The sequence below is a fragment of the Nanorana parkeri genome, unplaced genomic scaffold (genome assembly GCF_000935625.1).
Source record: "Nanorana parkeri isolate BGI_ZX_2015 unplaced genomic scaffold, ASM93562v1 scaffold597, whole genome shotgun sequence".
In the NCBI taxonomy this organism is placed as follows: Eukaryota; Metazoa; Chordata; class Amphibia; order Anura; family Dicroglossidae; genus Nanorana; species Nanorana parkeri.
Genome location: NW_017306865.1, coordinates 779444 through 793161, shown reverse-complemented (window position 1 = coordinate 793161; position 13718 = coordinate 779444).

Genomic DNA, 13718 nt, shown 5'->3' with positions numbered 1-13718 from the left:
TCAGGTGGGTTGTGCGACACTCGGGTGGGCTGTGCGACACTCGGGTGGGCTGTGCGACACTCGGGTGGGCTGTGCGACACTCGGGTGGGTTGTGCGACACTCGCACCTGTAAACAGGCACTGGCTGCCCGCAGCTCAGAGGAAGATCCGAGCGGTGTGGCTGCTTGAGATCGCGCTTGACAAGGACCTCGGCAGCCGCACCTGTCAGAAAAATTTAAAGTGCCGGTGTCGGCACTGGGTGTCTTGTGTATGGGTGCCAGCTGGCTGAGCACACGGACACAAGACACCAAAACCGGACTGTCTGGGTCAAAACTGGAAGGGTGGCAACCTTAATACCGTAGCAGTGCAAAGCTCTTATTCTTATCTTGCTAGATTCTCTTTAAAGGAAACCTGTCACAAGAAACATATGTGAACCACAATTGCTGATTTCCTGTTTTGTATATTTATTTTAAGTCAGTGTCCAAAACATCACTATTACAGCCAACTAGTATTTTCAGAAGGAGAGATCAGAAATGTCAGTCTATATATTTGCCTTAGTACATGCCTGCATCCTGTTTCTGGCAGATGCAGTAACTAGTAATACTGCCCCTAGCAGTGGTGTAACCATGGAATGGCACATATGGCACATGCCCTGGTGCCACTTGAATGGAGGGCGCTGCTCCATGGGTCAGCAAAAATTTGCTGACCAATGGAGACAGCTGACAGCGTACCGCCACTATCATTATGGTCAGTTTATGGTCACCTATATGAATAAAAAAGGTCATGAACCCAGACTGGGTTTGGAAAAGGGCTTAAAAGCTGCTGAGTGTGTGACTCTGTGAATTTGTGAAAACAATGGGGTCTATTCACTAAGCTGCCTTAGGCAGCCGAGTGAACGACCGACCTGAATCGAAGTGAGCCGAACGCTGTTCGGCAATTCACTTCAGGCCGGTACGGCTGATTTCAGACGTATATAGGCTGAAATCAGCTGTATATCGTGTGGCTTCGTGTGGCTTCTGGTTGGCCAAACATGCTTAGCATGTTCGGCTGACCCGAAGTGCCGAAGGAGTTCGACTCAGCCGATCCAACATCTGGATCGGCTAAGCCGAACCTCCGGCAGGCTACTCGCTGCTGTTCAGGCTATTCTTATAGATGCAGAACAGCAGTGAGTAAATAGCCGAATGCCGCTGAGTGGCATTCGGCTTGGCTGTTCTGCTCAGTCCCTCTGTGGGACTGAGCAGAACGGAAAAATTGTTAAAAAAGGAGAGAAAAAAAATAGAAAAAGATTGTGCGTAGCTAGCAGTGACAGCTAGCTCCGCCCAACAGTTTTTTTACTGGCCGGCGGTTCTGCTGCCGTCAAAAAAAAGAAAGAAAAAAAACATTTTCGCCATAGGAATGCATTGCTAGATTCCTATTGGCTATTTCAATTTGCAATAGCCAATAGCAAACTAGCTGTTGCACCCGCCCTCTGCTGCTGTCAATCACTAGTGGAAACCTGATGGAGAACTGCAGCAGTGGGCGGGTCCAATGGCTATTGCAAATTTAAATAGCCAATAGGAATCTGGTTAGCCGCCCAGGCCGACTTCGGGAGCTGTACGGGCTATACTGAATAGCCCGTACAGCAGCCCTTCGATTCTACCGAAGGTTGAACCGAAGGGGGTCCTGGGGCCGAATCTAGCCGAAAGATCGGCCGAAGCTACGGCTAGATCCTTCGGCTGCTTCGTGAATAGACCCCAATGTTTCTAAGTGAATGAAACCCAACAAAACATCCTTCCAAAAAACTAACACTGGGCTAAAGTGAAAGGCTGTGCACTCCTCACATTAATTAATTATCAAATCCATTATACTCCGTCGCTTTGCAGATCAAGAAGCAGTCAAAGTTTTCAAATCTTTTGCAGATCCCACTTATCTGCGGAGCAGAGATAGTCTCTGGCTGCCAGGGAGTCACACCATTGAAAGATCGTTGGTGGTGAAAAGAACTCCCCGTTCCTCCGGCTTTTAGGGTCTCAAACGGCAAGGAAATTTTTCAACGTTCCAATCATAGAAGAAAAAAAGCAATCCATATGATGCAGTATAAAAGTTTATTGAGGGAAAGAACATAAGAGCACTCACTTTTTAAAATAACAGCGGCCGGCACGCACTGATTCAAATAGACTCCTGTCTCCTCGAGATGAAAGATCGGCGTAAGCTAGCCCCGCCTCTGACGTGTTTCGTCATTTGACGTCCTCAGAGGGTAGCAGGTGTAACTGAATCCATCTCAATGGCGGTCTTTTATCACAGGAGAACGAAGCAGCAATTACTGGGAGGATGGGGAACACACTATTCATCCAATGTCATGTTCCATACATTATATACAATATAAAATCAGGACTATCATTGGTAATAGAAATAAAACTGGTACATACATAATACAATATAATAATAAAACAACAAACAACCTGACAACTAGATGTAGAACGGACCATATTCACTGATAGAAATAAAGGTTACTAAAAATATTCAATAGGGCAATAAGTCAAAGAAATTATATAAATTAAATTATATAAATTAAACCAACGGCAATCTATAACATATTATTTAATGGTTACACCCAAGCTGTACAGTTAGCCACACTAGATAATAAATGATTATATAGAAATATTACATAAGAAATTATATATATACATCTCAAAAAAATGGAAATAGTCTTTAAAAAAATGTGTGATGTATCATAAAAACTGATCCAAATGTATGACCTATTTAAAATGGAAAGACACTTAATATATAAGGAGTGTGTCACAAAGATTTAAACATTGGACCTATAAGGTTTATTTATTGCTTAAAAATCAATTTAAGTCAAATTCTACATTGAGACCTCTTGGTGTTAATGAGTCCAGTAAATAAATCCATTTGGATTCATTTCTGGAAACTTGTCTAGTGAGATGTGAGCCTCTCCAGTGTGGTTCAATTTTATCAATGCCCACTACTATCAGACCCTTTGGGTCTCGGTTATGATATAATCTAAAGTGTCTAGATGACGCGTTTCGTCATTTGACATCCTCAGAGGGTAGCAGGTGTACACTGCGTTTACGCCGCGTTTCATCATTTGACGTCCTCAGAGGGTAGCAGGTGAATCAAAATGGATTTATTTACTGGACTCACTTGCTTATTTCTTTTGTTCGACCTTTTCTTCCTGTGCCGACACCTACTCTTGCTCGGTGGGTGCGTTGACTGCTCTCTCTCGCCAATGTGGAGCCCTCTTTTTGCGTTCATTCGATCCTCTCGAGTTCATTCCTATAGTGGTTCTCTGATATCATGCGGTCAGCGGACTAGTCCAGGGAATCTACCTTTTGAACCTTCTACTTCAGACCGATTGCACACCCCGCAACTTCTCGTCTTGCCATAAAATTGATAATTATTCTAAGTTTAGTGACCGAACAATTAGAATTTTATTAAAAACAGGAGGCAAATATTTTTCCCACCCGTGTCTGTTACTGCTTGTCCCTGCCCTGGGTACGTATATGTATATATTGACATGATGTGTTTTATTTTATTTACTATTTGCACTTTATTTTCTGTACAGTTATGTCACATTCGTTTGGTTTGCTGTTACAATTTCGCTGTTTCTCTTGTTTCAGTTATCTGATTCGCTCTGCTCTATGACATTCCTGGTGTTCCGGATGGTTATTCTCAGATTCAGCTTTGCCTTGGTTCCAGTTTGACTTCATATTTGTTACCTGTTTCGTTCATGGAGACTGTTTCAAAAAAAGCGGAGGGATCTTAGCTTGGGCGGACTTTATAATATGCTGTGTGCTACTATTGGTTATTTCTGTTTTCTGTTATGTTCCTTTGTTGCTATGAGGAATCAGTAAAGAGAGTTATGCAAAATATTTGCCTCTTGTCTTTAATAAAATCCAGATTATTTGGTCACTATAATCTGGACGTGTGTCTTTTTTCAACCTGACTAACTATGTAACCATGTAACTAAAGCTAGAATAATCATCAATTGTAAGTTGTGAAACAGTAGCTACTAAATAAATGTTTTTACCCAGTAATATGACAAAAAGGCAATATGTGAGTGGGAACATTTCGCAGAGGGGCCTCTAAAAATTCCTGGATTGAGTTATTCTTTAGAAACTCTTTACAGACTTCCTATTTTATAATATTATAAAACTGGAGTTAAAGGCACATTACTTTTTAGTAATAATTACTTACAATGTTGATTTTAAAGGTAATATGTTAGTATGTTCAAACCCTTGCCTTATTACATTTGCCTAAACAGTCTTATTTGAAGCATGCTGTGGTGAGTAGAACAAAGACATATTCCTGGAGTTATGCTACATGGTACAAAACATTTTGATGCAACCTCAAATGCAACCACACATAGATTTGCAATAGAGATGGATGTTTTGTTTGTTTGTTGATAGAAAGCTGGGTTCATACAATGGAAGGTGCCATCTAAACAGACCAAACTGGTTTTTCACAATGGTGTGGCTTGTCCTGTATTGTTTTGCGTAAACAGTCACACCTAGCCTGATCAAGACTTAAATCAAATCTGGACTACTGATGGCAATTTATGGTACAACGCTGCCACCTAGGTGAGGTGAGGTGGGAAAGCGAAATGCATGGTATTTAATTTTCCTAAAAGTGAAAGGGGCGGCGCTTTCAAGTGTTAGGCCAGTTTCTCTCAATAAAAATCCAGTAGCTGAAAGGTTCGGAGCACTTCACAAGATGAGGGCTTCACAGGAGGGGGACAGTACGAGGGGGCTTCACAAGACGAGAGGACTTGCTTCAAGACCAGGAAATACAAAGGATTTAGCAACAAGAAGCCATTTTCCTAGGCCAAGAAGTCCTGGTTATCACAGAATTTGTGGAGCCTGCAGCCTGAGCTAAGTACATTTTCAGTGTTTCCCCTCCTAGAAATCATTACATGTACTAGAAAGGATAGTGTAGTGGGTGCATGTGATTGTTTGTTTGTAGCAGCCTGTATGTATGTCTTGTTTATGTCTTTGTGTTTTCCTGTAACTAAGTTTGTACACGCAGCATTTTCGCCAACTAAAGTACTTTTAAATGCTACTGGGTCAGTTTCCTTGAAGCTTTACTCCAAGAACAGACAACAAATAGAAATTAAAGTTTTGTCAAGCTTTACAGCTGGGCTCATCCTTGATATAAGCTTTACGTCTCTGGGATTTGTAGTCCAGAACATTACAACATCACAGGTGAAATAACTAGACCCTGTATACATGGGGATCAATAGACACCCAATATACATTTGTTGTGCCTCCCTGAGAAATCCTTGCACTTGCAATCCAAACCCAAAAGGGTATAGTGGCGGATGGTGTACTGTATAACACACCATGACAATCAAAGGGTTAAAACTGTGGCTTCAATGGCTGTACACAGGTATACGCCAGTAGTTGGGTGCAGTCACATATGCGTACAGACATACATGACTGTGTGTAGCTTCCGGCATATACACATGTACAGCCACATTCAACCTCTATGGGAGCCAGTGACTCCCTGGAAAAATATGCCGTACTTATGGTGTAGGGGCTCAACCGCCTGTATGCATGTTCATCCCTAAAATATCAAAATTGTTATTCTTCTATATATTGTTCTCAATATATTTGTTAATTATTGTTTTGATGATAATTTTTGTGTATTAAATCTTCTTGGCCCACATTACAGGGGAAGGGGGGAACTGGCAGGGGCATGACAGAGTTGCTTTATAAGAAGAAGATTTGGGTTTTGTTGGACTGTTAAAACCCTCTCAAAAGTGGTAACAAGTCCAGTACGTCAGGGAAGCTAGTTTGTACATGTATTTATAGGTGTGGTGTATAGTCATATCCAGCCTAACATTCATTTAGTTCTATATCCTCTCCACAGAATGCCAGTGTGGTCCAGTCACTATTTATTTTGGATAGCTGTGAAAGTGTAGGACTCAGTAACTTCACTTTGCAGAAGGAGTTCATCCTACGTGTGATATCCAAGATTACCAAACAAGGCAGGAAAACGGTTTACTGACACTTTTGTGTACACAGTAAATACTTAGCGATGTGATATGGAGCTTGCCACATTCAGAGCACATTAAAGTGACATTAAACCCTCAGATTTTTTAACATAAAACAATACTGTAATGTGTGCCTTACTGTAATCCATGGTTGTTTCCCTTCTCTTTGCTGCTCTTCCTTTTAAATCCTCATGTCTTCTCATGCTTGGGGAGAACTTCCCTTTGCAGCTCAGGGCCTCTTCCTGTAGTGCTGGCTCAGGTTACAAACCTATACACAGACACCATATATCCATTCCAGAGACAAGGCAGTCTGCTGCAAAACAGAAGTTCTGCCCAGCATGAGAACAGATACAGATTTAAAAGGAAGAGCAGCAAAGAGCAGGGAAACTATCATGGATTATAGTAAGGCACACATTACAGTATTGTTTTATGTTAAAAAATCTGAGGGTTTAATTTCACTTTAAGATTAAAGTATTAACAATTACTAAAGTAGATGTAAACCCTTACTGAAGGACATTTACTTTAGTAAACAACTATGTATCCATTGCCAAACAGACACAAATAATATTTCCTGCCTACATGTACTTCAGTGATGATTGCATGGCACTTTTTGAGATGGGTTTCCTGACAGTCACAACAGCCCCACAATGTATCATGTTCTGGGTTTAAAATACTTTATGATTCACTAGAAAACTTAACTTGAAAATTGTTTTGTTAATTCAGGTATATTAACAGAATTATCATGTTACCCAGCTCATGAAAGTAGTGAATTACAGAAAAACAGAAATGAGATTCTTAAACTTTCCTAAGAATATGACAACGCAATTTCTAACCATATTCTTAAAATATTAGTTGTGTGGCTGTTATACTGATGCTCTGTTTTTAATACTTTGAGTAATTTACCCAGATAAGGATTTTTCACTTTTCTCTAAATTTCTTGACATGCATACTTGTTCTGTGTCAGTAATTTAGGAAGTATTGAAGCCAAAGGTTTAGCATAATAGTTAGGCAATCATCATTTTCAGAAGGAGGTTGCCGGGTTTTTCTCAAGCAAGGTTTACATTAAATCTGGGGTAGGCCAGAGGTCAACTCTTTTGGAGAAGCTAAGATTTGTGTAATAGAATGTACCAGAATTCAGAGCTCCTGGAGCTCTGTCTGAGGATGTATGCAGGCAACAGTAGGTATCTGCTAGCTGTGTCTCAGTACTTCCTGAGTTGGTGCACAGGGGGACAAACTGGCCATATCTGGCCAGTTCATCTGCCCAAATATCCGGTACTTGTATACAGCTGCACATGCCTATGGATGCACATCCCTGGATGCGTAAATGAGTACAAGTGGTACTGTGTGGCAGATATCTGGTAGATATCTGAAGGCCAACTTACTGTAAATGTTGTTTGCAGATTCCTATAAGTCCCTTCTCGTTCACAGACCCACAATCCCTTTTAAGGGACAGGAGGTGAGGATGAGACACTATTCCCCTTCAACATTGCGACAAGGTGCATTGAAAGAGTAGTTTTTGCACCCCACCTCCTTTGTGTGGTACCCTCCTAATGTTGAGGGCATGTGACCTGGCAAAGTCAATTTATAATAAAAACACACAGACCGGGGTTTATGTTGTGTTCCAAATAATCACTTATATGTCCCTAAAAATTATAGGAATTACTTCACAATGCAAATTAGCTATAAAGTTATTGTGGTAATTGATGCATACCAAAACTGCTACGTTTTCCCTGGGCATCTATGCATTAATGAACTTTGGTCTGGCTTAATGTTGCTCTGCAATTAAATAAAGTCCAGAGAATATCAAATGTCTAAAAAATAATCAATGCCTAAAATAAGGAAAAAAGGAATATTATGTATGCATTTATTTAGTACTAAAAACCAGGGGCATTCCTATTGACCTATCTCTAAACACTGGAATTATTTCTCGAAATTAAGAAAAAAACTTTTTTTTTTAAGTATTTATATGTTTTGTACCATAATTACAGTACAGTAAGTGACAGTACAGAAAAGAAAACCATGTTCGGTTTGCAGACTGCTCAGTAGAAGGACCAGTGTACATCAATTTTACAATTGTCTATGTTTAATAAAAGAAGGACATCTAGTGGTAGGTTGTTTCTACTACTGCACTTTATTACTAGTATATTGCATGCATCATTTTAACAGATTAATGGACATGTAAACCAGATTGATCCATCACCAGCAAAAAGGCTATTAAATACACCCATATACCTCAGATATGCAGGAAGTAAACCGTACAATGTTACTATGTTCCAAGAAATCCTGCACATACCCCAGACCTAGCCAGGGACATATTTAGACATCATACTGCCCTAGGCATAGGTGAATGATGATGTATTTTTGTATGAGCTTATCCCTTTTGTCATGTGATTATTTTAATAAAAAACACTGCTGAAATGCACTATTGGAGGCAGCACAAGGGCTGCTTTATATACAGAGCTACTTATTAACAGTACAGACCATCATATGTGAAAAAGTAGAGTTGGCTGCATGTTTCCTGAACTATATAGAGTCTTTAGACTCCCAACATTGGCTGTTTTGATGCTTGGCGCTGTCCCTGTAACCCTGCTGCCTTGGACACTGCCATTTCTATATATCTGTGGTATATATCTGTATTGTCATATTTGGTGCAAGGCTAAAGATTAGGAATCTGGAGTGTGGAGTTTAGGGACCACTAGACATCTCAAGTGCTCTACAGAGTACAGAGGGACATTTGTTGTCTATAGATGAAAGACGTTTTTCCATCAATATGTGTGGTTAAGCTGTGGAATTCTTTGCCTCATGAGGTAATAATGGCTAAAACAATTTAAAAAATAGCACTGGATAATTTTCTTGCAGCTAATAACATGTAAAATTTTGATTACTAAATCCCCAAGAGCAATATTTTGATCCACAGAATTATTTTGACAGCCATTGGCAGGTCAGGAAAGACGTGTTCTTCCTGCTGTGTGGCAATCCTGGCAATAGTTGCCCAGGGGGATTGATTTGCCTTTCTCTGGTCTAAAGTTGAAGGGGTTGTAGAAGGTTGACCTTGATAAGCATCTGCCTTTTTTACCTTAATAACTATGTAACACTGGGAGGATAATATACCTGCAGCAGCTGCTGATCTTTATAATACGCATTCTATCATAGAACCCTGTTTTTATGACAATTTAAGAATAATAGTAACATATTACCTTCTACTCTCACTTGTTCTAAGTTTAAAGGGCCAAGAGACTAAATTAAAACATCATATAAAAATATACAAAAATGTGCCCATTCATTGAATTTAGTGTATGCACATTCATTGTTTACTGCATCTGGAAAAGTGACAAAAAAGAGAGGAACAAAAGACAAAAGGACAAAGGAGGCGAAAGAAATGGATAAAAAGCTTTGGGATAGCTCTATAAATGTGTAGTAATTGTGCCTAAGTGAAATGAGAAAAAATTGAAGAAATATTAAGACGGAATCGTATGCTCACATTTGTAAAGTTACAACACACCCATCAGGAGATCAAGCAACCTGCGAAGACAGAATGCGGATAATATTGCTGTCTCCACGCAGAAAGTGCTCATATTCAGAGCTGGTTGTGGTTTTTCCAGAAAATGCTTTGCTTTACTGGAGTTGGATGCCGGTGCAAGATGAGTTTGAAAATGTTTTCATAACAATTGGAGTGAATCATGATTTATACATTTTTATATGAATTATAATACATCTATATTTGCACTATATACTTTCATTATGTTCTGTATATTGTTATATTGTTCACATCATGCATCTATGCACCACCTTGATCTCGTTCAGAAGCAATGACATAACATACATTTTTATAAGTTTTGAAAAACTCAACATGTATATTTTTCTTTATTTATTTTATTCATATCTCATTCATTTTTTTTGTTCAAAGGGAAGTTTATTAGTTTTAGGTGGATAAACAAGTAAGCTTGTGCACATTCAAGTATCGGTCTCAGAGTACAGTACATGTATTGTCCACAATTAAATAAAATTATAAAAGTAACAATAGTCCAGTGAAATCCAAAGAGACATCACATACTCAACATCAATATATTCAACACATTAACACAGACATTGAGTCAAGGTTGCAGAAAACTAGTCTGAGTTATCAGGTTCTTGGGGGGGGAGTGGGGGGGTAGTTTATAGGGGTAAGGGTTAGCAATTAGAGAAGAAAGAGAGAGGGGGAGAAAGAGATGGGGGGGGGAATGAGGACAAGAGGCATATAAGGGAGATGGAATGGAGTCACTTGGTCGCCATCTCTGGCAGTAAGTCATCACATGGTCAAGGAATCCACATTAAAAGAGGGAGGAAGGTACGACTCAATCCATGGCTCCCACAGCATCCTAAATGGCACCATGGAATCTCATTGAATTGTGGTAAGCTTCTCAAAGAACATCACACGTGATACTCTATGCTTGACTTCAGCAAATTTATTAATATCACATTTCACCTTAATATAATTACAAAACAGAGTAGCTTGTGCCACTGTCTGATTCACACATTCATTGCATTTCCTGTGTAGGATGTATTCTAGGGCTCTTATGTTTGATTACCTATAGAGTACATAGAAAAACATTGTCCTTTTATCAGGTTGCCTTCATTGTATAATTGATAATATCATGTGACCAACATACTAGAAACGGTGCCAAAAAAATGGGTTGTCTTGTCAACTGAGCATTCTCTGATGTTGAGGAGTAAATGATAAATATAGGGTACAGCAATTGCGTAATTGTTTAATAAAATATCCATTTTATGTCAGTCACACTATTTCAGAGGGGTAATTTATGATTTAATACACTTATACTTTTGATCTCCAACAATTAAATGGTAAAATACCAATAGGCTTTAAAGCAGAACTCCACCCTTTATTCAAGCAAAGAGGTTATAAAAAAGAATAGCTAAATAGCTGTGCAACTATTACATTTACAATGCTATAAATAGCTGTGATCCTTTTGTATGCTATTTTATTTTTTAATGAAAAATATCTTTATTTTTTACATAGTTTTTGCTTCCTGTTAGAAAAATGAATATATGATCTCAAAAGACCCTCATGCTCTCTCTAATTTTAATACAGTAAAGAAGATTGGCTGGATTGCAGAAGGCACTTATATGGGGGGAGGCATTGGATCGTGCCAAGAAAACTTTGGAACAGTTCATACTTACCCATAAAGTGATTGTGGTGCTGACGGATGGCAGATTTGACTCTCGAGATCGCAAATCTTTAACTTCATTATGTACAATACCAAACTTGAACGTAAATAATCACAGGGTTACATATACAGTTAGAAATACAGTAACGCAATACGTTTAAGTGAACGGTCCAAACACAAAACCAGATGCTTGGACAGTTGTGTTCTTAGGTCCAAGTATACAATACATAACAATCCAGTAAAACACGTGGCTCTAAAGTGAGCTCCAGTTGAAACAATCAACAGTATAGGCATTAACTAACCCACTGCCCAGTAAAAGTACAGATATGAGTCTGCTGATGGTGGGGTCTTTAAATCTCACAGGAGGTCTCACTCTCAAGCGGAGAGTATGTGAAATCCACTATATTGGGGTGTGTGTAGCACTAATCTTAATCTGTTGATGACAGCCTAATCCCCACAAAGGCAACAAGATGGAAGTGTATAAAGGTAGTCAGAAGCCTCTCACCACCGATGCTGGATAAGTGTACTCAGTTTGGCAGTCAGTCCACATCATGGCACACTAGGGTGCTCCCATTCCATGGCTGTGCTTTACCCCCTCTATAGAGTCCTCAGTGCAAGTCCCAGGCAGGCTCTCTGGGGTTCTCTCCTCTGCTTAGAGAATTCACTATAGTACAGCAGGGTTCTCCCCAGCTCCATTCCTCCCCCTCTTTTTCCCAGCTCGGGCTCTCCTCCCTTCTCCTGGTTTGGTTAGTGGGGCAAAAAATATGGCCACATAATGCAGTCTACCACATTTCTGCTCTAGTCTCCACCAAATTGACTGCCACCCCACCTATGTTAAGGACACTTCTTGGCTCTGGTGGACAGGACTAAATGTCTGACCATATCTACACATAGTTGGCAACATTTGAAAGGTATTAGGAGTGACACCTTGAAGGGTTTGGGGAGAAAAATGCAGTATGCTAAGTGGGCCGTCTGCCTTTAAATGATTTAGATGAAAAATGCAGCAGTTTTTCTTCTAAATCCCTTTAAAGATGGCCTGTTGATGATCTTGTGAGTGTGACCAAAAAGTGAGCCTGCGCAATAAAGTGATTGTTGCTTCACAGTGTATGCATAATAGTGTGCCACCTTTCCCAGTTTTCTGTGCTTAAGATAGAAAATGGCCTGGGGCTACCTGTAGAAGTCCATATCTCAGTCAGTATCCTTGTACTCCCATTTCCCTCTACTTGGGAAATTATGCTTATACTTTGTCATGTCAATAATGCCCCTATCCTGAGCAATTACATTTTTAAAGAAAGGTAGAAGTGACAGGCTCTTTTGCTTGTGTTAATTTTTGAATCAAATATAATAATACATGTAGGTGATTGGCATTGGTTTTGGAGACAAACTCATGAAACCACCACTGATAAAAGTTTTGCAGGAGATTTCCTGTACTAGAACAAGGAATGAAGGAATGCATTTAGGGATTACAGAGTACAGGAGCTGCTGGATGAGTCCATATTACATAGTGTAACAAAATATATATGTAGAGGTTAGTTCTTTTTATTAATTTTTTTAAAAAATTTTGATCAAATTTTATAACACTTCTTAAACAATGTTACCCACTTTTGTGCTTCTAGGTTCTGTGTGTCCAGATTTTACATGTCATGGTAGGTCTACTTTGTCTTTATGTGTTTCATAAGAAATGTGGCAGATTCAACTTGTTATATTGTATTTGGATTGAGAATTATCAGGCTTATAACTGAAAATGAAAATCTTGTGCACGTTTTTTTTTTTTTACATTTATTAGCCCCTCTAGGTAGACTGCGTGTGTAGGACCACCAATGAATCAAAATTTAAAAGCCCAAAACATTATATAGAAATCTGACTTTTCCTGCCATAGATACTCAATGATCTGCATCTATCAATGTGTTTGTGCATAGGCACATGTGCTCTAGGTCTAGTGAGACCCTAACAGAGCATGTGACTCTGACTGCCAAGGTGACTTGTTCTGTTGTATGCAGGAAGCAGAGGACTATCCAACTTGAGGGTGTCTGCATAGCTCCTTCAAGAGGAACTTCACCCTAATCTTGAAAATTACAACAAAGGCACCTTTAGAAATGTTTAGCAATGGCAATCTACAAACAGATACTTATGGATAATTGTCAGCTTTTTATTTTTGACTTGCCTTATTCTTTTTTTCCTCCCCATTCTTCTCATGGTGACCATTTTCACTAAGGGCGGATTAGTCAATCTCCCTTTATTTCCTGCCGCATAGGGGGGGGGGGGGGTAAGGCTCCAGGGACCAGCAGGCTCTGAGAATCAGGTGAGTATAAGGATCCATTCACTCTGTGCCCCTGCACAGTGCGGAAGTGCTGATCTAAAGATATCACACTGTGTCATTTTTTTATAAGAACTTTATAGAAACGTCACATGTGATATTTTATTCAGTTCTACGTGCACAGCAGAGCGTGAGGCGGATGTACCAGCATGCCATACTTTTTTTGAGCACTCACCACCTCGTTCCCATCACAACACGGTGGTATGAACCAAGCCCATCCGTGACAAGGAAAATTGCCTTGTATTGTATTGGGGCTGCGCTGGAAACAA